Source organism: Sus scrofa, chromosome 2 (assembly GCF_054392235.1).
Source record: "Sus scrofa isolate SSC_HxYL_T2T_F1_AM1 chromosome 2, Sscrofa_HxYL_maternal_Yorkshire_Landrace_v2.0, whole genome shotgun sequence".
NCBI lineage: Eukaryota > Metazoa > Chordata > Mammalia > Artiodactyla > Suidae > Sus > Sus scrofa.
Genome location: NC_139384.1, coordinates 48,211,806 through 48,232,873, shown reverse-complemented (window position 1 = coordinate 48,232,873; position 21,068 = coordinate 48,211,806). Strand labels below are relative to the sequence as shown.

At 41.7% G+C, this 21,068-nt stretch overlaps 1 protein-coding gene and 1 long non-coding RNA gene across 2 annotated transcripts in view; both read left to right on the top strand.

The window, feature by feature from the left end:
• The window catches only part of SPON1 (spondin 1), a 334,437-nt gene that overhangs the window by 225,790 nt on the left and 87,579 nt on the right, over positions 1-21,068 (top strand). The gene's annotated exons all lie outside the window — the stretch shown is intronic.
• Positions 1,762-6,029, top strand: LOC146405369 (uncharacterized). Its single transcript, XR_014837294.1, has 2 exons — positions 1,762-1,812; positions 1,985-6,029. It is a non-coding gene; the product is annotated as an uncharacterized LOC146405369 (long non-coding RNA).

The following is a 21,068-nucleotide window of genomic DNA, read 5'->3' as shown; positions in this document are numbered from 1 at the left end:
CAGTAGGCTCCAGTTACAGTAAATTCTTAATTTATCTTCCCATTCAAAAGCAAAATTACTGCTTCATTAATCAATGACTAAAGAAAATCAAAAGTCTATTAACTGGCAAGCTATGCTGTCCCAAAGGGCATTGATCCATGCATGTTAGAGGCAGCCTGTTCATTGGTAACTTCAGCTCCTGAGAGCAGCCTCTGGGGAAGGGCTGGGGGAACTGGAATCTTTTTCCAAAATAGCCCTTAAATACATCAAAACACATCAGATTCTTATTGGGATGTTTGTATATGAGAGGGATTAGTGAAGGAGTGATGATTTGCTTGGTGTAGAGACTAAGAATTTCATAAGATGTCATAGCTGCATACATTAAACTAATAAGCACTGATATATGTATATGTTATCTGGAGCAAAATTAATTTTTAAAAAAGGCAATGAACTCTGCATAATATATTCAAGAATCAATGTAAATATAAAGGGTGTGCTCATCTGACTGCTGCTCTGGGATCATGACCCCAAACATGATTGGGGCTTTCAAAATGAGGTTTTCGGAGTTTCCATTGTGCGGCAGTGGAAACAAATCTGACTAATATCCATGAGGATTCGGATTCAATCCCTGGCCTCATTCAGTGGGTTAAGGATCCAGCTTCACCCTAAGCTGTGGTGTAGGTCACAGACACAGCTCAGATCCCATGTTGCTGTGGCTGTGGTATACATAGGTTGACAGCTGTCGCTCTGATTTGACCCCTAGCCTGGGAATTTCCATATGCCACAGGTGCGGCTCTGAAAAAGCAAAAAATAAGTAAATAAAAGAAACAAAATGAGGTTTTCCTCTATACTGATGGCTGAAGAATTTTCTTTCTCAAATGCATTTGCTAATCATCTAAAACTCACCCTTTTGAATTATCTGCATGCAGATTAGTGACCCCAAACTTGAGCAAATACATATATATACATATATATATACATATATATACATATATATACATATATACATATATATATACATATATATACATATATACATATATATACATATATATACATATATATACATATATATACATATATATACATATATATACATATATATACATATATACATATATATACATATATATATACATACATATATATACATATATATACATATATACATACATATATATACATATATATAAATATATATATACATATATATAAATATATATATATTATACAATCCTAACACAAAGAAGTGGGCCTGAGATTAACTCCAAAGTCCTCTAAATTGAGGCCTAAAACAGCAGCAGTGTGGGCGGGTGTCTAGGTCTGCTGTCTGGATTAGGGCTTTATTTTGTTGCCACAGCCCCCGTGAAGATTTTGCATTCTTTACAACTTACATCTTGACTTACTGGGGTCTAATATATTAGCATCTGACATACTTTCACTACTTCTGGGACAATGCAAGTTTCTTAAAACATTGAATTCCTCTCACCTTATTGATGCCTTAAGTATTATTGTGCCAAATGATGAAATTTTGCATACATTTAGCCCTGCACAGACATTATTCATATGGCTTGGTACAGTTAATATTCACTGAGCATCTCCCCTATATTAACTCTTTCTGTTGTTCTTCCTTCCTTGTTGCATCTCTGTTTCCTATCAGGGACCATTTTCTTACACTTGAAGAATTCCTTTAGCATTGCTTTGAGGGAGAATTTGCAGGCAAACATTCTCTTAGTTTGTGTTTGTCTGAAAATATCTTTATTTTGCCTTCATTTTTGAAGGTTTTTTTTTTTTAAAGTAAGTTGTCAGTTATTTTCTTTTGATATTTAAAAGGTATGATTCCTCTGCCTTTGACTTCCACCATTGAGTTAAGAAGTCATATGTCAGTCTGACTTTGCTTTTATGGAGATAATATGTCTTTTTCAATGGCTACATTTAAGATGTTGTCTTTGTCTCAGGTTTTCAGCAATTCTACTATGTGCTGAGTAAAAATCGTGTAAACGAGTCACTATATGATGTGGTTTAGTTTGTATTTATTTAATTTATTCTTTAGGAGGTTTGTAGCACTTCATAAATCCATAGCTTGATATCTTTTGTCAGTTTGGGAAAATTCTGGCCAATATGTCTTCAAAGATTGGTTCTACCCAAATTTTCTCTCTCCCCTTTATCTGGGACTCCAATTACATACATGTTAAATTTTGCCATCATCTCTCATATGTTTCTTACACTTTTCTTCTACATTCTCCATCATTTTTCCTTCCATACTTTAGTCTGGATACTCCCTAATCCTCTCTTCTGCTAGCCTAAACTACTACTGTTAAACCTGTTCGTTCTTAATTCCAGTTATATTTGTCAGTTCTAGAATTTTCACTTGATTCCTTTTTTTTTTACAAATTTCAGTTTGTTGCTGAAATTCCCCTTTGTGGTTTCTGCCTCCTAGAACATACTAATCACCATTTTTGTTTAAATCCAGGTTTGATGACTATAGTATCCGGATCACCTGTGGTTCTGAGTCTATTGGCTTCTTCCCTTGGTCCGATTTCTTTGTATATCTGGTAATTTTGTATTGAATGCCAGGCATTGTGCGGGAAAAGCTGTAGAGGCTCTAGACGACATGACCTTCCTTCACAGACTTACTTCTACTTCCAGCAGGCAGTGAACGTAGGGCAAATCACTTCAATCAAATCTTAAGTTGGACAGTTGTGAAGATGAGGTCCAGTCTTTGTGAGAGCTACTTTTTTATGGTTCACCCCAACTCCAAGCACCCAGCTCTTCTTGAGAGGCTCACTGAAAGCCTGGGGAGCTTAGTGTCTTCTTCTGGTTTCTGACTTCCAATTTGAATCTTCTCAAAATATGAGACTGCTGAAAGCTCTGTTCAACCTCTTAGCTACCCCCTTCTACTCTGATTTGCAAGCTCTTAGCTACCCACTTCTACTCTGATTTGCAAGCTTTCTGTCCTGTGATTCTTACAAATCAGGAAGGCAATGCCAAGTGTGGGGCTCCCTTCTCTGTCCTTCCTTTCTCTTCAGGATCTTGGCGCAAGTCACCTTTTTCTTCCCACTCATGGGAGACTGCCAAAAGCTGTGCTTGGCACCTCAGCCTCTTAGCCTTGCATGGCTGATGAAAAAGCCAGTGCTTGGAGGGAAAAAGCAGCTGGGAATATCTGACTCACTTCTGTGCATTTCCCTTCTCTCCAGGACCTTGGCCTTCAAGTCTTGGCTGCATTGAAATCTCTCCAAGTTGTTTTGTTGTGTTTTATCCATCTTTTCTAGTTGTTCTTGGCAGGTTGTTGGTATGATACAAGTAAGTTTCATCACTGTTGGAGGTGAACCTAGAATCCCTTCTTTAAGCATTTGGGTTTGTCTTTCCAGCATAAGCTGTGTCTCTGACATCATTCTGACCTTTTGTCTTTGACCCAGTCTTGCTCTCTGATATCAGTACTAGTGTGCTAAGTGTGGGGAATGATACTATGTCTTTCCATCTGCAGTTGTTCAAAACTCCCTCTTAAGTTATATTTGCTGTGTAAGCTATGTCTGCCTTGTTTCCATTCCTTACTTATATTGGAAAATACAGTATTACACCAGAGTATCTTGGTAAACTTCTTCATGTGGAAGAGGTTTATAACACTCTGGCATTTTGATTGGCAGACTTTCCTCTGAATTAGTGTCTCTCTCCTGCTCATCAAAGCACCCTTCTTCTGTGTCCAGTGTCTTGCTCACATAAACTTACTACAAAGGAACTGCCTAGTTTGAACTCAACCTAACTCTCTCAGAGCTTTGATTCCTAACTTATTGGTGCCCATAATATGTGAGGGACAGATTTACTAAATATATCATGATAGGTACAAAGAGAATTGGGTTTTGATTTTTCCAACTAGTGAAGTTGTTAAAAAATTTTTTAAAACCCTCTATGGGTTTAAAATAAATAATATTTTATAGTGGTCACCTAATAGGACTCTGATCGATTGTTGTTCTGCCACTTTTTTTCAGTGTTTGCAACATTAGACACAAATCACAAACTATCAAAGATTTTCTTGATGGCTTTGAAAAGGAATTATATTAAAATAACAAATATCTTGCTGAAAATGTAGAACGGACTATATTGGCTATGTATTGATCCCATGCATAAGTAGCAATGTCTAATTGTGTCAGGTACCCTCCCATCCAACTTAATTAAGAGCAGAAGTTGATTACTATAATATAAAACAGACTGTGTTAAAACAGGGAATTATAAAATTTTAAGATGAATATGTGAAATATTTTAAATTAAACCATGGCACATAAATTTTCCTTCAGTCGCAAAGATAAATCGCCTCAGTAGCACAACAGGTTAAGAAGCCAGTGTTGTCATTGCAGTGGCTCAGGTCGCTGCTATGGCATGGGTTTGACCCCTGGCCCAGAAACTTCCACATGCCAGGGATGTGGCAAAGAAAAAAAGGAATAGATCACTCCAAAAATTCATCAGCCATGCTTTCCAGTTTCAGCCTTATGGAAGTGAATCTAGTACTTAAAGATATTTGCAAGCCATCCAAGTGCAGAATCCCTGGATTTTACAACCTTCCCCATGATCTTTGACAGTAATTTTGCTTTCACCTAATTATACAATATTTTTAGCAACTTGCCTTTCAAAGCAATCATAAAATAATATCTTCCTTTTGTCACTCATTTCTCATCAGTTTCAAAAAATTAATTCCATTATGTAAATACAAGAATAAGTGGTATAAGGAGGTTTGGGAACAAATACAACTTAAGCTTAATAAGCATACAATTCTACTGCAAGAGCGGAAGGGTGCTGCTCTAGTCAAGAACAGCACAGCGCTGACACATTCAGCTTGCCATGGACTCTATCAGTACTTACTACAGAGGGAATGACAGGCCTTGGATAGTCCTGCAAGGAGTTTACGTGGCAGATAGTCAAGAAAGTGTCTACAGGACTGCTAATGAGTACAACTCACTTTGTTCAGACTTGGGTTGTGTCTGTCTACTTGAAGTCGCCTTCCTTTCCACTACCCCTCACATTTATTAGCATAATTCCAGGATAACTGAAAATAGCTTTTTCACCAATCTGTAGTATTGCCTGAATTTAATAATGACAGTGAACTTTGTGTGTGCTACCAAGGACCAGTCTGCTGAAGACTATGTGGATCATCTCACTGTCTCTTCCCAATCCTTTTAAGTTGTGCTATTATTATCATCTTTTTATATAAGGAAAATGAGACTTGGAGGAATGAAATGACTTGCTCAAAGGCTTATAGAAAAGGTAGATGCAGAAATCAAGTCCAGGCCGTGAGCATTCAGAAGCTACATTTGCACTGACTGCATCCGTCATCATGGAACTTGGGAATTAGTGTTGAGTCCCTTCTGTTATAGCCCACATGGGTTAAGGCCAGCTCCCCATGCTACCATTTCCCCTCCCCCTCCTTTTCTTTTTTTTTGCTCCAGTAAGCTTCTTTAAACTCAGCCCACTTTACTTTCCTTCAGGAGCTAACACTCTCCCTTCCTCCAGTCCTCTAAATTCTCCCCTCTCTCCCCAAACCTGGCAAAGTGCAGGGTTCTGTCATCCTAAGCCCGCTCTTTACTCATTGATCCTGAAGACATCCCTGTAAGCTCTTTGTGATTTAAGGATTTTTAACTTTGATCACTATGGTGACAGAGGGTAAAGAAAAACACATGTAGGAAGAAAAACAACAAAGAGTCCAGAAACAATCTGTTAGAATTCTGGTTCCTGAGCTACTACTCTTCATGCCATGCTGTGATGGGAACAAAATGCTCCCTTGAGCTGTTGCCCTCTCTATTTAGTCCTGAGAAAGGGGCTCCCCAATTCCCTCTGCCCCCTTAGCAACCACACCCATAAAGTCTCCTTTCCCAGCACAAATGCCCCATTGTTTACAGGGCGGGGGCTTGTGCCTTAAAACCCTTTGGCCTGGAAGGCAGCTGTTTCCCAGGAACTCAGCCCCTGACACACAACAGCAGTAGCAAACCCTCTAGGCATTACCTGATGGCCACTGGTTAGGACTAAACAGCATGATTTTTGGAAAAACTTCATTAAAATTAAGGATTAAGTATCCAACATTGTCCCTGCAGTGGCTCGGGTCACTGCTGCAGCGGGGATTCATTCCCTGGCCCAGGAACATCCACATGCTATGTGCGAAGCCAAAAAAAAAAAAAAAAAAATGGCAGTATTCTACCTGGAACACTTGGGGTTGAGTGGACAGGGCAGGAGAGCCACTGTTAACCATTAACTCTGGAAACAGCTTTGTTCATTGAAATAACTGTCAACCAGGAAGGACTTACTGGTTGCACTAAAACATAGAAACTCAGAGAAAGCCCATGGAAAAGTTTAAACTGCCACTATCAAGTAACCTAATGTGCTTCCCAGTGTCTATGGTTGGTACCTTTAGTATCAGAATAGTAATTGCTGGCTGGATACATGGCCACCCAGAATGAGGACTACATGTCCCAGCTTCCCTTGAAACCAAGTTCTGACCAATGAGCCATAAGAGGGTGAGGGAAGGTGTGCAGTCTCCTGGAAGAGTATTTAAAAGGAGAGAGCAGGTCCCTTTTTGTCCCTTGGACTCTTTACCTACAAACTTTTTACATAAGAGGAAAATAAACTTTTATTCTTGTTTTAAGCTATGATATTTGAGGCTTCCAAGTTATATGCAGTCAAACCTATTCCTGACATAGGTAAGAATTCCAAAAGTATGTCAGAGTTTGAGATACTTGTTTCTTCTTCCCTTTCAAGGTAAATGTCACTTAAAGGGAAGTTACATGGAGTAATCTCTGACTTTCTTTTTCTTCACTACACCGTCTTAAAACACACACATTGCTTTGGTCTCAAGCGACTGGAGAAGAGTCATTTGTTCTCATAGGTTGCTGTGTTCTTCATACTATTTTTCAATTAAATGAGGGTTTAGAAGTTAGAAACAACACAAACCACACAAACTTCTTCTCATCTTACAACTGATCCCCATGCCCACTCCACAGGTGGGAAAAAAAATGGAATCAGCCTGCTCGATTTATTCCTTGGTACATATGTACAATTGGTACATACCCTTCAAGGAAATGAAAATAGTTATTTCTGAGACTGAACCATCATCCACCAGCAGTTGGTAATAAATACAATAAATGCCCAAATAAATCACAACTAGAGTTGATAAAGCAATTTCACCATCAGATGATTCCCATGAAAAAAGCACTAGTGTCAATCTGCATGAAGCCCCCAGCTTCAAGTTTCAAGTTATCTGTTAATTACACATCTCTCTTTTATCCAGCACCTCTGCTGTTGTGGCAAGTGTCTGGTTCATTTCATCCCACCACTCAATAGGTTTTTTTTTTTATTTTTTTTATTGTTATTTCCCCAATACAGATTTTTTTTTCTACTGTACAGCATGGTGACCCAGTTACACATACATGTATACATTCTTTTTTCTCCCATTACGTGTTCTATCATAAGTGACTAGACATAGTTCTCGGTGCTACACAGCAGGATATCCAGCAAGAATATCATTTAAAATAGAAGGGGAAATAAAGAATTTCCCCAACAAACAAAAGCTAAAAGAGTACAGCAATACTAAACCCATCCTAAAAGAACTACTGAAAGGGCTTCTCTTAATTTAAAAAAAAAAAAGAAAGAAAGAAAGGAGAATTAGGATGAAGGAAACCACAATTGGAAAGCCGTCACTTAAATAAGCCAGCATACAGATCTAAACATGAAGATGTTGGGAAAAAAAAAAGGGACATCAAAATCATACAATGTGGGGAAGGAAAGTAAGAAAATATAGATTCTTTTTCACTCAATAGATTTTAATTGCAGCTGTTGCAGCAGACACCTTGAGATGCATTTCCTATAGAGACTGTGGCAGCCGGCTAGACTGGCCCAGTGATGATTAATTTCAATGACGTGAATCACTGAGGAAGAGGGAAGCCACTTCCATTTTAATTACATCTACAAGAGTGCAGCACTTTCACCCCCAGTTCATTGTCCAAAACAAAAGACCTCCTGAAAGGAAGGGTGTGGTGAACTCTACTTGCAAAGATCTCCTTTTTTCATTTCTTGGCAACACAACCTATCTCTGTGTTGGGAAATATTGGCAAGCCATTGGGATTTGCAAGCAAATTGGAAGATAGGAAGAAAGCATCATTCAGTTTATTTTTGTTTGTTTTACTTGGGCAATTAAGATGCATTGAGCTGGGCAAGCTATGAGACAGCATCTTGCCATCTTTGTATGTGTTCTGCATAAAAGGTTCAAGAATAATTCATTCTGACATGCATGTGTATTTATTTATTGTCCCACAGAGACAGAGCCAAAGACAGCCCATGCTGTTCTCTTCTCGCTCCTTTTCCATTTGGATAAATAGCATCTTCTAGCAAAGCTCAGCTCAATTACCATTCCTTCTGCCCTACCCTGCCCTGCCCTTCAGGAGCATTGTTGGGAGGGTGGGGTATTGAAAGAGCAGAAGACCTTAGGCGAGACATTTCTCATTGGGAATGCCAGTGCTGTGTGACCTTAAACAAGTGACTTAGGCTCTCTGAGCCCTGTTTCCTCATCTGTACCCTGGAGGAGAATTACCATTCTCCTAGGTCATACTTGTTATGCATATTAAATGAGATACTTTATATAAAGCACTCAGGATGATGCCTCGTCATTGAAGGAACATCATAGGTATAATTTACTTTCCTTTTCTGCACATTCTGTAACTTAAAGGAAAAAAATATCCTGATGCTATTTGATCAACAAATCAGAAAACAAGAATTCACTTATATTCTGTCCTTTCCTCTTCCACCTTTCCTCCACCTACCCAAATAAAAATGTGATTAAATTTAGTTGCCTCTACTTCCTGTTTCAAATCCAATCCCTCCTCCTGCTCCTCACTACTAACTGCCCTGATTCGTGCACGGTTTCTTCATAAATGCCATTAATGCCGTCTTACCCCTCCCTTCTTAACCCCTCCTCTACATTTCCTGAGGCGTCTACAGTGATCTTTCCTATCCTTCTGCTATAGCCTGACCAACCATCTCGGCTTGCCCAAAACTGAAGGGGTTCCCAGGATGGGGGACTTGGAGTTTTAAGCTCAGGACAGTGCAGGGCAAACCAGGATGAGATGGTCATCCTGAATCTCCTACTTAAAATCTCTCTGCAGTTCCTCAAAGATTTTAAGATGAACTGAAATTGATCAGTGTAATACACAAAACCCTTTGTAATCATCCCTGCCTTCTTCTCTGCCTTTATCTTCACCACCCAACTCCTGTTCACCACACAAATCCACATCCTTTGCTTTGCTCATACTAGGCTCCTGGGACTTCTTTCACACATGTTTCATGCTTTTTCCCAGCCCCTTTTTGCTTTGTCTTTGCAGTTCCTTCTACTTGCAATGCCCATTCCCCTACCCCTTCCATCTGGCTGACTCCTTCAGACCCTAATGCATCACTTCCCCTAAGAAGCCTTCTCTTAGCACCTTCCTAACAAAGAAGCTCCTCCACTGTGCTCCTGTCACACCCTGATTTTGCCCATAAACTGATGCCTACTACACTTTTCTATGATCGTGGTCTGTCTACCCTAAGAGACTGAGAGACCCTGAGGACTGGCCCTGTGTCTTCTTTATCTTTGTAACTCCAGGAACTGACAGGTAGTAAGGGCTCAGTGTTGATTGCATGAACAAATGAGATATACACATCTGCCTCCTCACTCCCACGACTATGTGAACCCTTCAAAAGTAGAAAGGATGCATGTCTTGATTTGCTTTGATTTCTTTATTTTCCCCCAGCACTTGGTGCACAAGGCTTCATTCATAGTTTGAGCCAGTGAATAAATAAATGAACGAATGAATATATTTTCATTAGATACGAGCATTCGTGGTGAAACTTCCCTTCAGTTCCTGCCCTCCCCGAGCCATGTGCCCTGGCCAAGCCACCAGTGGTCAGAACCAAACATGGCCCCATATTGTCCCCAGGTAGCTATCAGCTGGAAATCACTGGGGTCGTGACCTCTCCTATAGACACAAACTCCAGAAGAATGATAGTTTCTGTCCAAAGGCTGATTTCAGATCTAAGGAAATTCTCAACTCGATTCCCTGCACAATTGAGTATAAAGGCCACTAGCACATGGGGAGAAAGCTGCACCAGATGGCTTCCCGCTACAAAGAGATGAAGTATGTGTCATTTCCACTTCGGTAGTGGTTTAGTCTTTTTTGGAGCACAGCGTTAAACAGCTGGGAGCCCTTTCTGACAATGCAGGTTCCACTGCCTGATGGCAGGAAGTCAGGCAGCAGTCAGGGTCCATCCATTTCCTCCAACCACCTTTCCAGCCAGAAAGCTATAACTTTCTTCTCTATAAAAGTTTTATGGCAAGTGGAGTAGAAAGCCTAGCAGGGAATAAGATCTCAGGGGGTTGTCAGGATGGAGAAAATGAGTGCAGATTACAACATGAGCAATTGTTCCTGGAAATAAGTGTGGAATGGAAAAGGTCCAAAGGCCTGTGGCCACACAGACCTGGGATCAAAACCTAGTTCTTCTATGGACGAACTGTGTGACCCCAGTTAACTGGCCTCCGTTTTCTAATTTCTGCAGTGAGAATAACAAAACCTACTTGGCACAGGGTGTGTTCAGTACACATTTACCCTCTTCCCCTCTCTTGGTTCCCATGTCTGTGTTTAAATGATACATGTCTGACAAAGGATTTTTCCCCACAATTGTGTATTTCTTTATGATGATAAATCTTCTAAAGATTGTTTTCAACGAAATCATGTTTAGATTTAATCCTTTTTCAAAATTACCTTTATGGGGTTTTTTTCTGGTTTATTTTATTTATTTATTTATTTTCCTGAAGTATGGTTGCTGTACAATATTATATGCTACAGGTATATGATACAGTGATTCACAAGTTTTAAAGGTTATACTCCATTTATAGTTATAAGACATCGGCTATATTCCCTCTGTATGGTAGATCTTTGTGGCCTTTTTTTTTGCCACACCCACAGCACTTGGAAGTTCCTGGGTCAGGGATCAAACCCGCGCCACAGCAGCAACCTGAGCCAATGCAATGGTAATGCTGAATCCTTAACCTGCTGAGCCACATGGGAACTTCCCCTTGGAGCTTATTTTTTACCTAATAGTTTGTACCTTTTAATTCCCTACCCCTATCTTGCCCCTCTCCCCTTCCCTACCCCCACTGGTAACCACTAGTTTGTTCTCTATATCTGGGAGTCTGCTTCTTTTTTGTTATATTCATTAGTTTGTTGTATTTCTTAGATTCCACATACAAGTGATATCATACAGTATTTTTCTTTCTCCATCTGACCTATTTCACTTATCATGATGCTCTCCAAGTCCATCCATGTTGCTGCAAATGGCAAAATTTCATTCTTTTTATGGCTGTGTTCCATTGTGTGTGTGTGTGTATAAAGAAGTTGTGATGTATAAACTTGTTTATCCATTCATCTGTTGATGGACACTTAGGTTGCTTCTATATCTTGGCAATTATAAATAATACTGCTATGAATGTTTGGATGTGTTATCTTTTCAAATTAGTGTTTTTGATTTTTTTTTAATATATCCCCAGGAGTGGAACGTCTGGGTCATCTGATAATTCCATTTTTAGTTTAAGAAACCTCCATACTGTTTTCCACAGTGAATGCACCAAGTTACCTTCCCACCAGCAGTGTATGAGAGTTCCCTTTTCTCCACATTCTCACCAGCACTTGTTATTTGTAGACTTTGATGACAGCCATTCTGACAGGTGTGAGGTGATAGCTCATTGTGGTTTTGATTTGCATTTCCCTGATGATTAGCAACATTGAGCATCTTTTTATGTGCCTATTGGCCATCTGCATTTCCTCTTTAGGAAAATGTCTGTTCAGTTCTCCTGATCAGTTTTAAATCAGATTGTTTGGTTTTTTTTGATGTTGAATTGTAGAACCTGTCTATATATGTTGGATATTAATGTTTATCAGTCATATAATCATTTTCAAATAGTTTCTCCCATTCAGTAGGTTATCTTTTTTTCTTTTTCTTTATCTTTGTTTTTTTCCAGCCATGCCAGCAGCATGTGAAAGTTTCTGGGCCAAGAATGGAACCTGAGCCAGAGTAGTGATAACACCAAGTCCTCAATGATCTTAACCACCAGGGAACTCCCTTGTCTTTTCATTTTGTTGATGGCTTCCTTTGCCTTTCCTTTGTGCAAAAGCTTTTAAGGTTAATTAGGTCCCATTTGCATATTTTTGCTTTTATTTCCTTTGCTTTAAGAGACAGATCCAAAAAATATTGGTACAGTTTATGTCAAAAAGAGTGTTCTGCCTCTGCTTTCCTGTAGGAGTTTTATAGTATCCCATCTTATATTTAGGTCTTTAATCCACAAAATTGCCTACTTTTGAATAGAAGTGTGTTGAGCAGGGTAAAATCAGAACTGTCAAGGGGTATCTGGGAAATGCGGTAGTTCTCCAGGAGCTGACCATGGATGCTACAAAGTGGTGGTTTGAAACACCTGTGTTCTGCTTTGATTCTCATACTTGCTCTCCTGTCTCCCAAAAGGATAAGGGTCTCTAACTGCATTAACCTCTTGTATATGCCTCTTGCTGTCTGCCCTTCAGACTCCTTATTTCCATATACTATTGTTTGTGACTGCTGTTCATTCACCTTCCAAGTTCACTAATCTTTTATTTTTTACTTATTTTTTTTTTATTTTTTGCTTTTTATGGCCACACCTGTGGCATATGGAGGCGCCCAGGCTAGGGGTCCAATCAGAGCTGTAGCCACCTGCCTATGCCACCAATGCGGGATCCAAGCCACCTTTGTGACCTACACCACAGCTCACAGCAACGCCAGATCCTTAACCCACTGAGCAAGCCCAGGAATCAAACCCTCAACCTCATGGCTACTGGTTGGATTCATTTCCGCTGCATCACAATAGGAACTCCTTCCCCCCCCCCCCCGCCACCACTAATCTTTTAAAATCACATTTGAGTAGGCATGTGTGAGGGAAGCTTACTCACTTTCTAGCCAAAATCTTCCCACAGGGAACTGAAGAATACAGCTCAGCCAGACTAAATGAGAAAAGGTTTCAGAATCAAAGGCCCAAGTTCTAATCTTGGCCTCCTCGTCCTTATATATGATCAGCGCTTATGTCTATCAGCTATTAGGTAAAACCTCTATAAACATCTGTCACTCAGTTCAAGTTTTCATCCAATGCTAGGAACCCCTGCATCACATACTTAGAAGATAGTCACCCTACCTCCACTAGAATGTCTCCAAAAAAAAAAAGTCAGGGACCTCATTTTTCCGAACTGACATGCACAGTTGTGCAGTGTGTGCACTGTGCAAAGGCACCCAGCTGAGGATGGAAATAGGAACTAAATCCCAGTCTCCTTGCTGCTTGTCAAGCTGAGTGCCCCTAAAGGGACTCCTTTTTCTACTTTGACCATCCATAGGGGGCCTCTTTTCCTGCTAGTCACAAAGGCATAATATAGACCAGCAGCAACCCTGTCAGATGGACACACTCTAGGGCTCTTAGAGGGGTGCCACTCACTAAAAAGTAGAAGGGGTTTCAGTCTCCGTCTTGAAGATGTCATTTCAGATGTCAAGTGGGGAGTAAAACTTTGTGTCCATTGGGTCCTCTTGGCAAGGGCCAAGTCCCCAAATGAGTCCAGATGTGGAGAGACCAGCAGTTAGTCAGCATTCAAGCTCACGTTTCTGCAAGGGAGGAATATAACAAAATCAACAAGGACCTATGGCAGCAAGTTATGCTTGATCATTTATCAAATTGCAAAATCTTATCCATGACTATGAAATGGCTTGATGGTTAGGAAAATGTACTAATAATTTTATTAGGCAGCAATTAAACTTAAATTCCTTTTAACTATATTTGATGTCATCCTTTTTCTGGGCCCATTAGAGTAACATTAAGGTGTTTGTGCAGATAGCTCAGTCATTTCAAATTACTTTCCTAATGTGGGAGCCTTTAATAGCATACTCTTATGTTGAATTCAATTTTGGAGACACCAGGCATGCTAATTAGATCGTCTTGGTGTTCCTTGCAGAAAAAGCCAAAGAAGAACTATGTTTGCCCCTCTTCTGCTTAGCAGTGTTCATGGAACACAGCTTTCTGTGCAATTAGAGGTATAGACCCTTTACTGCACAAAATCTCACTTGAACCGTTAAGTATTGCTAGCAGACATAACGTCTGGTTAATGTGACACTGTTGTTGAAATGTTTTTAAAATCTAATTAGAGCCAGTTAGTTTTTTCTCCTGTTATTCTGAGGATCATAGTTAGTATTTGTTCCGTCTCAGCCCTCTAACTTTAGAGTTGAAAGAATGGTAACGGAAGGAATGAACATTTATTAGGCGCCATCTGCTAAGTTCTGGGTGAGATACTTAATGCTTACAACAGCCTTCTGAACTGTGGCTTATTATTTCACTGACAGATGGGGAAACTTTGGCTCAGAGAGGGTAAGTAAAGTGCCCAAGGTCACACAGCTGCCAAGCTGTGGAGTTGGGATTTCAACAACTGTCAGCCTCTCTTTGCCACTTACTGGTTCTGGGAACTTGAACAATCTGATCATTAGAATCCTCTTCTTATAAATAGGGATGATAATAATGCTTACTTCCTCACAGTTCATTGTGCAGATCGAATATAGTAATAAGTGGACAGAAACGAATCCGACTGGTATCCAGGAGGACGCAGGTTCAATCCCTGGCCTCACTGAGGAGGATCTGGCATTGCCATGAGCTGTGGTGTAGGGCTTAGATGTGGCTCAGATCTGGCATTGCTGTGGCTATGGTGTAAGCTGGCAGCTATAGCTCCAGTTTGACCCCTAGCCTGGGAACCTCCGTGTGTCATGGATTACTGCCCTAAAAAGCAAAATATATACTATGAATATATAGTAATAAATGAAATTGACCCTTGAAGAAGATGACGTACTCTACAGATGGAACGGGTAATGTCTTCTGACTTTGCCACATCAGGTCTTGAGCCAGATCTGCCTTCCTTCTGTGGGCCTGAAACCACGTATCTTCTGCCACAGAAAGCAGAGAGAGCACACGTCAAATCTTAACTCAAGGTAAATTAGATCCAAAGGAAACAGAAGGCAACACAGTGAGGAGCTGTTCATGGTTCCAACAGTGGTTTAATGGCTCTCCAGCTCTTGAGGTGACTCAATTTCCACATCTGAAAACAGAGTGTGCAAGCTGATCTTTGGATTAGATGAGGTGGTGTTATGCAAAGCCGTAAGCACACTGCCTAGAACTCAAACAATAATTCCATTTCCCAATCATGTCAACTCATTTTAATCCCTGGCAATCTTCCACTGATGTAATCCCTGCTCACTTACAGATTCCCTCTTCCAGGTCTCTTTCTTCATTGATCTATGGCCATAAATTATTTGTCCAAAGAGTCATTGTACTTGGCATCGATCTGCTAACTTACAGTTATTACAATTATGATTGCAATTACTGTGGGTCCAGGCTCCTTGCAATGGTATCATCATGTTCTCTCAGTTACCATGATAAATGTTACTAATAACTCCTGCCTCAGAGCCTTTGTGGAATGAGGCAAGAGATTAATTTATTAATTGATAGATTAATGACTCATAACTGTTCCAATCATCATTAATTGCTATTACCTTTGAAGTATCAAATGGTTGCAGGAGTTGAGAGCTAGGCTAAAAGAATGCTGGCTTCTTCCTCTCATGGGAAATAGGAGAGCTGTCACCAGCCAAGTCGAGAAAGTGGACATCCTCATGTGCGTAGAAGTGTGTTAAGACTCCCATGGCACAAACCACAGCTGTACTGGCCCATTCCTTGGTGTTCCCTGGCTCTGATCTGGCTTTCCCCAAAACTGCTGTAATTCTCTCAACATTACACCCTAGCCCTTGCTGGCACTTTTCCCAAGACCACTCTCCACCTAGGAATTCCTAAGAGCCAGCCAAGCAAGATAAGAAAACAATGGGACTGTTTGTCCCACACACTCTGGGGTCCCTGTAAGCTCTAGTCCATGCAGGGCATAGCTGCAGTCTTGTCACCCCTATGTCTGAGAGGGCGCCGTCCTCCGGCACTCACAGACCATGGAAGACACAAGCTCCAGATGCTCAAGTCAGCAGAAGGGCACACCAGGGAGAGCCCAGACCCTTTATCAGCCCACTTGGCCCCACCCCTGTGCACACCCAGCTCTCATATGGGACAGGAACAACCCACGAATCCCTCCTACAATTCTCTTAATCCTGAGCATTTCCACTTAGACCTAAGAAAAATGCCCATGCAAAGCACACATTTGCACATATTTGCACGGGGATGCAAATCATCCCTGTGAAGCAAACATAGTAACACATGCTCCACATCACCAAGTCTACCTGGATCCCCTCCCCCCTTCACCAATCTTTTTTTTTTTTTTAATATTGTAGCTATTGTTCCTTACTATTGGCTGCAGAGTTTAGCTGTCACATTTGCCCAGGACATATCACCCTTTACCATCTACCATCCCTATGAATGTTTTCCCTCCCTTGACTGTCAGCCCTGATGGTTGGGCCAGTTCTGTGCCCCCCAACCCCTTTCTCCTAAAGAGCCTTTCTCAGCCAGATTTGGCCGATCTCATAATTCATCTGTGGACTCTTACAACCATTTTCCTAAAAGAATGATAGAAACAGACCCAGAGCTTGGTTCAGAGTTCAGCTCTGGGTTTGAATCTAGCATTCCACTGCTTTTGATTGAGCTCTCTTAGTGCTTAGAGCTTTGGTTTTCATGAATCCCATTCGTTCTTCCTTGGGTGATATTTCACTGGCAAGGGCATCATGGCAGTCGTGCTGAGGGTTTCTGCCTTCCTAGAACAATGTGGAAATGTGTGTGTTTCAGTGCTGGACCCTATAAACAGAAGGATTCTCAGTACAGACTCTTCAGTAAAGAGATGTGTTTCATGACCTGACCATCGCAGACATCAGGATGCTGACCAAGCAGTGAGGGGTTTAACAGTTCTTCTCAAGAACTGGAGAGATTCCTTATGTCAGAGAGAGTACCAAGAGCAAGGGTATTCGTGAAACCTTAAACTGAAAAGCAGAATTATATACAGTTTACCAAAGAGATTAAAATGTGTGCCCAGGGAGTTCCCGTCGTGGCTCAGTGGAAATGAATCTGACCAGCATCCATGAGGACGCATGTTCAATCCCTGGCTTCGTTCAGTGGGTTAAGGATCCAGCGTTGCTGTGAGCTGTGGTGTAGGTCGCAGACAAGGCTCAGATCCCAAGTTGCTGTGGCTGTGGGATCCCTCATTGCTGTGACTATGGCATAGGCCAGCAACTACAACTCCGATTCGACCCCTAGCCAGGGAACCTCCATATGCCACGGGTACGGCCCTAAAAAGACAAAAGACAAAAAAATAAAAATAAAATGTGTACCCAGCCACCACACATAGCATATAGAAATCACTGCAGGGTGAAGCTGGATTAAATATCAACCCCTCCAAAACAGGGCATCAGGCAAGCCTTTGGCCTTGGCCAGCCAAATGGAGCTGTCCTGGGCCTCCACTTTTATCTTTGTTCTGGTGCTATGATCTCCACTGATCAACATCTGGACCCAGGATGACCAACACTCTTAGTCAGCAGACTGGCCCTTTCCTCAGTTCAGAGATGAGATTCACATGGCAAAGACTCCTTATTTTTTTATGTCAGTCCAATTGATCTGACATGACAGGAGGAAGAGTAGGGGGGTTTCCATGCCAGATTTTGCATTTGATCCTATAGTCAACAAATATTATCAAATCGGAGAGTAAATCCTAATAAGAATAGGTACTTCCCCAGGTTGTATGAGGATCAATGAAATAATACATGCAAAATGAGTTTGAACAGCATAGTATTTCTCTCTTGTGGTTATTATTATTTCTTCCTGCAAGGAGCACTCCCCTGCTTAGTGATTCCTGGCTCGTCCTTTGGACTCTCCTTCAGAAAGGCAAGCCAGACACATGTGACAAGTTAAACAGGCAGAGAAGATATTTTTATCTGTTTAAGCCAACAACAGTAAATGCATCACAAGACAGTATGTGATTAATTGCCAAGTGAATTGTGAAAAGAATAATTGCCAGAAGAATATGAACCAGGGAGAGTTTGGCTCTAGCTGGTGGGGGAGGGGTAGAATGGGGCTTTGGAGAGGCTGCAGAGAATAACAGAGATTTGTTTTGGGTCTTGCAGGACAGATGGGATTGGGGCTGGTAGGTCGGAGGGTTGGGAGGAGGGCAGTTGGGAGGCATTCCAGGGAAGATACGTTATGTAGAGACAGATGGACAGATAGGCCATGGGGTGTTCAGAGAAAGTTGGGGTGAGAAGAGATAGTGGGAAGAGCAGAGCATGGATGTAGTGGGAAATTGTGAATGATGTTTGCTCTGACTCCTTAGCTTTAAACAAACCCAGTACACCTATGCCATGTGCTCTAACCAACTGAAAAATAAGCTCCAGTCCTGGCTGTGTCTTTTGCCCACCATCCCCTCCTTCTTGCTCCCCCTGCATCCTTTCCCATCCCAGCTCAACTAGACTCCTAACCTTGTCCCCACTTCCATTTACACCCCTGCTCAGACCCTGAGAACTTGATTCTAATGTTTGACTTCAAAGGGTCACATCTCCATTCTGGCTCAAACCTGCAGAAACAAAGCTACCACTTACCTTGACCTTTGTGGGCTAAACATTTGACGTCTCCTACCTCCTTTCATTCTCAACATGACTCTGTGAGATGGTGTTCTTACCCCCATTTTTCAGATGAGGAAATGGATGCTTGAGAGGAGAAGAAGGTCTGATGTTGCATCGCCCATGAATGGTATGCAACATCAGACCTTCAGGATGTGAACCCCAAGCTGTCTGACCCCATAGCCTGATTCCCAATGACGAGGCACACAGTACAGCCTCTTATTGCCTAGTCCACCCCCATTAGTTCTTTCCTCATTGGTCACCCTTGGATAGGATGGCTTACCCTAGTCAACCCTTAGAAACCTAGACTCTCCATGTGCTGCCATCTTACAGCAGACCCCAGGTACCAAGGATATGACTCAAGAGGTATTGGTGGGGCATTCAGGTTAGAGTCCTAGAACATCGACACCAACGCTTACTGCATTTGATCCTGTTGACCAAGGGGACCAATGAAAGCTCAGATTTGATCCCTGGTCCAGGAACTTTCATATGCCATGAGTGTGGCCAAAAAAGAAAAAAATAATAAAAACATGTCTTCAGAAGGCGAAGTCTGGGACCCAGTTCAGGACTGTCCTTCCTGCTCCATCTTGGTCTATGGAGAGGTTGCAGGTGGAGGATACAATCAGCAGCCTGTTTTGTGGTTCAAGGCAAGGTAACAAGGGTCTGAATCAAGGTCATGGTGGTAGAAATAGAATATGATAATAAAGAATCAATTCAGGGAGTTCCCGTCGTGGCTCAGTGGTTAGCGAATCTGACTAGGAACCATGAGGTTGCGAGTTCAATCCCAAGTCTCGCTCAGTGGGTTAAGGATCCGGCGTTGCCCCAAGCTGTGGCATAGGTCGCAGATGCAGCTCAGATCCCGCATTGCTGTGGCTGTGGTATAGGCTATAGTTCCAATTAGACCCCTCGCCTGGGAACCTCCATATGCCTCGGGGTGCAGCCCTAGAAAAGACAAAAAGACCAAAAAAAAAAAAAAAAAAAAGAATCAATTCATTTCGCTGTGACATAAAATGAACAGTGTCATATTATCTGTAAAGAACCAGCTTATGGCTTCATAGATCTTTGGGACTCAGAATACATTTCAGGTGTATCATTGTTCCTTGAATTGTGTTCTTGAAACTGGTGGAGGCAGCATGATTTGGAGGGAAGCTTCAGGCACTAAGCTTCTGGGTACTGCCCAGAAGTCAGACAGGCCTTCATCCAAATAATGGCTCTGCCACTCACGTGACCATGTGGCCTTGGAAGAGTATTCAATCTCTCTGAACCTGTCTCCTCATCTGCCAAATGGGGATAATAATGTCTGCCTCACAGGGTTGTAAGAATTAAAGAAGACAGTGGATAGAAAGCCTATGATTAGCCCAGAATAAATGTCACTTTTTGTGCTATCATTTCTTAGCCAAACATCTCATTAAAAGCCCTGCATAATCACCCATAAAATCTTGTTTGAAATAAAAGTGATTGGGTTCAACCAACCCTTTGGAAAGCAATTTGGCTTTCCACATGCTTTCCACTGTGTATTAAGACACATAAAAATGTTCAGATCCTTTGACCCTCTTGTTCCACTTCTCAGAGTCTATTCTTAAGAAATTGTCCTCGATGCAGGGAGAGTGAAATGCACAGAGGCTCACTGCCCGGGGTGGGGCTGGGAGGAGAGGAACCATAATTGTGGGAAATTAGAAGCACACAGAACATCCAGAAGCAGAAGCAGATGACTGAGGAGTCCTTCTGCAGTCAGCTGATGCTCTGCAAATGCTTTGCATCGGTATTAAATACTGAGCTCAGAACAATGTCTTAAAATTAGTCAAGTCCCAGGAGTTCCTCTTGTGGCTCAGTAGGTTAAGAACCCATCTAGTATCCATGAGGACACAGGTTTGATAACCTGGCCTCACTAGTAGGTTAAGGATCCAGCGTTGCCGTGAGCTGTGGTGTAGGTCTCAGATGCAGCTCGAATCTCCCGTCGCTGTGGTTGTGGTGTAGACCAGCAGCTGTAGCTCTGATTCGAGCCCTAGCCTAGGAACCTCCATATGCCTTGGGTGCGGCCCTAAAAAGCCAAAAAAAAAAAAAAAATAGAGTCAAGTCCATCAAGAATCAAACATATTCTTTTCATTTCATGAACCCGGCCCTCTCCTCTGCAGGGCTTCCCTGCAGTCCACAGACAAGCAATCCTCTCGCCTCTTCTTGACTCTGCCATCTAGGCACCTGGGGGCTTCATGCCAGACCCCCCCCCAGCTTCTCATCCAATTGCCTCAGCCCTTCAGCTCTTTCCCCTGCAGACACAGAACTTCTTTCCACGACCACTCAGCTGGCTCTCTGTCTCCCCAAGGGCTGCCTTGCAAATGTATCTTCCTCAGTCCCTCCCCCACCTCGCATCCCTGCTGTTGTCCTGCTTCCAACTTTTTTCCCATTATTTCCAACAGTTTGTTGTGTCTTCT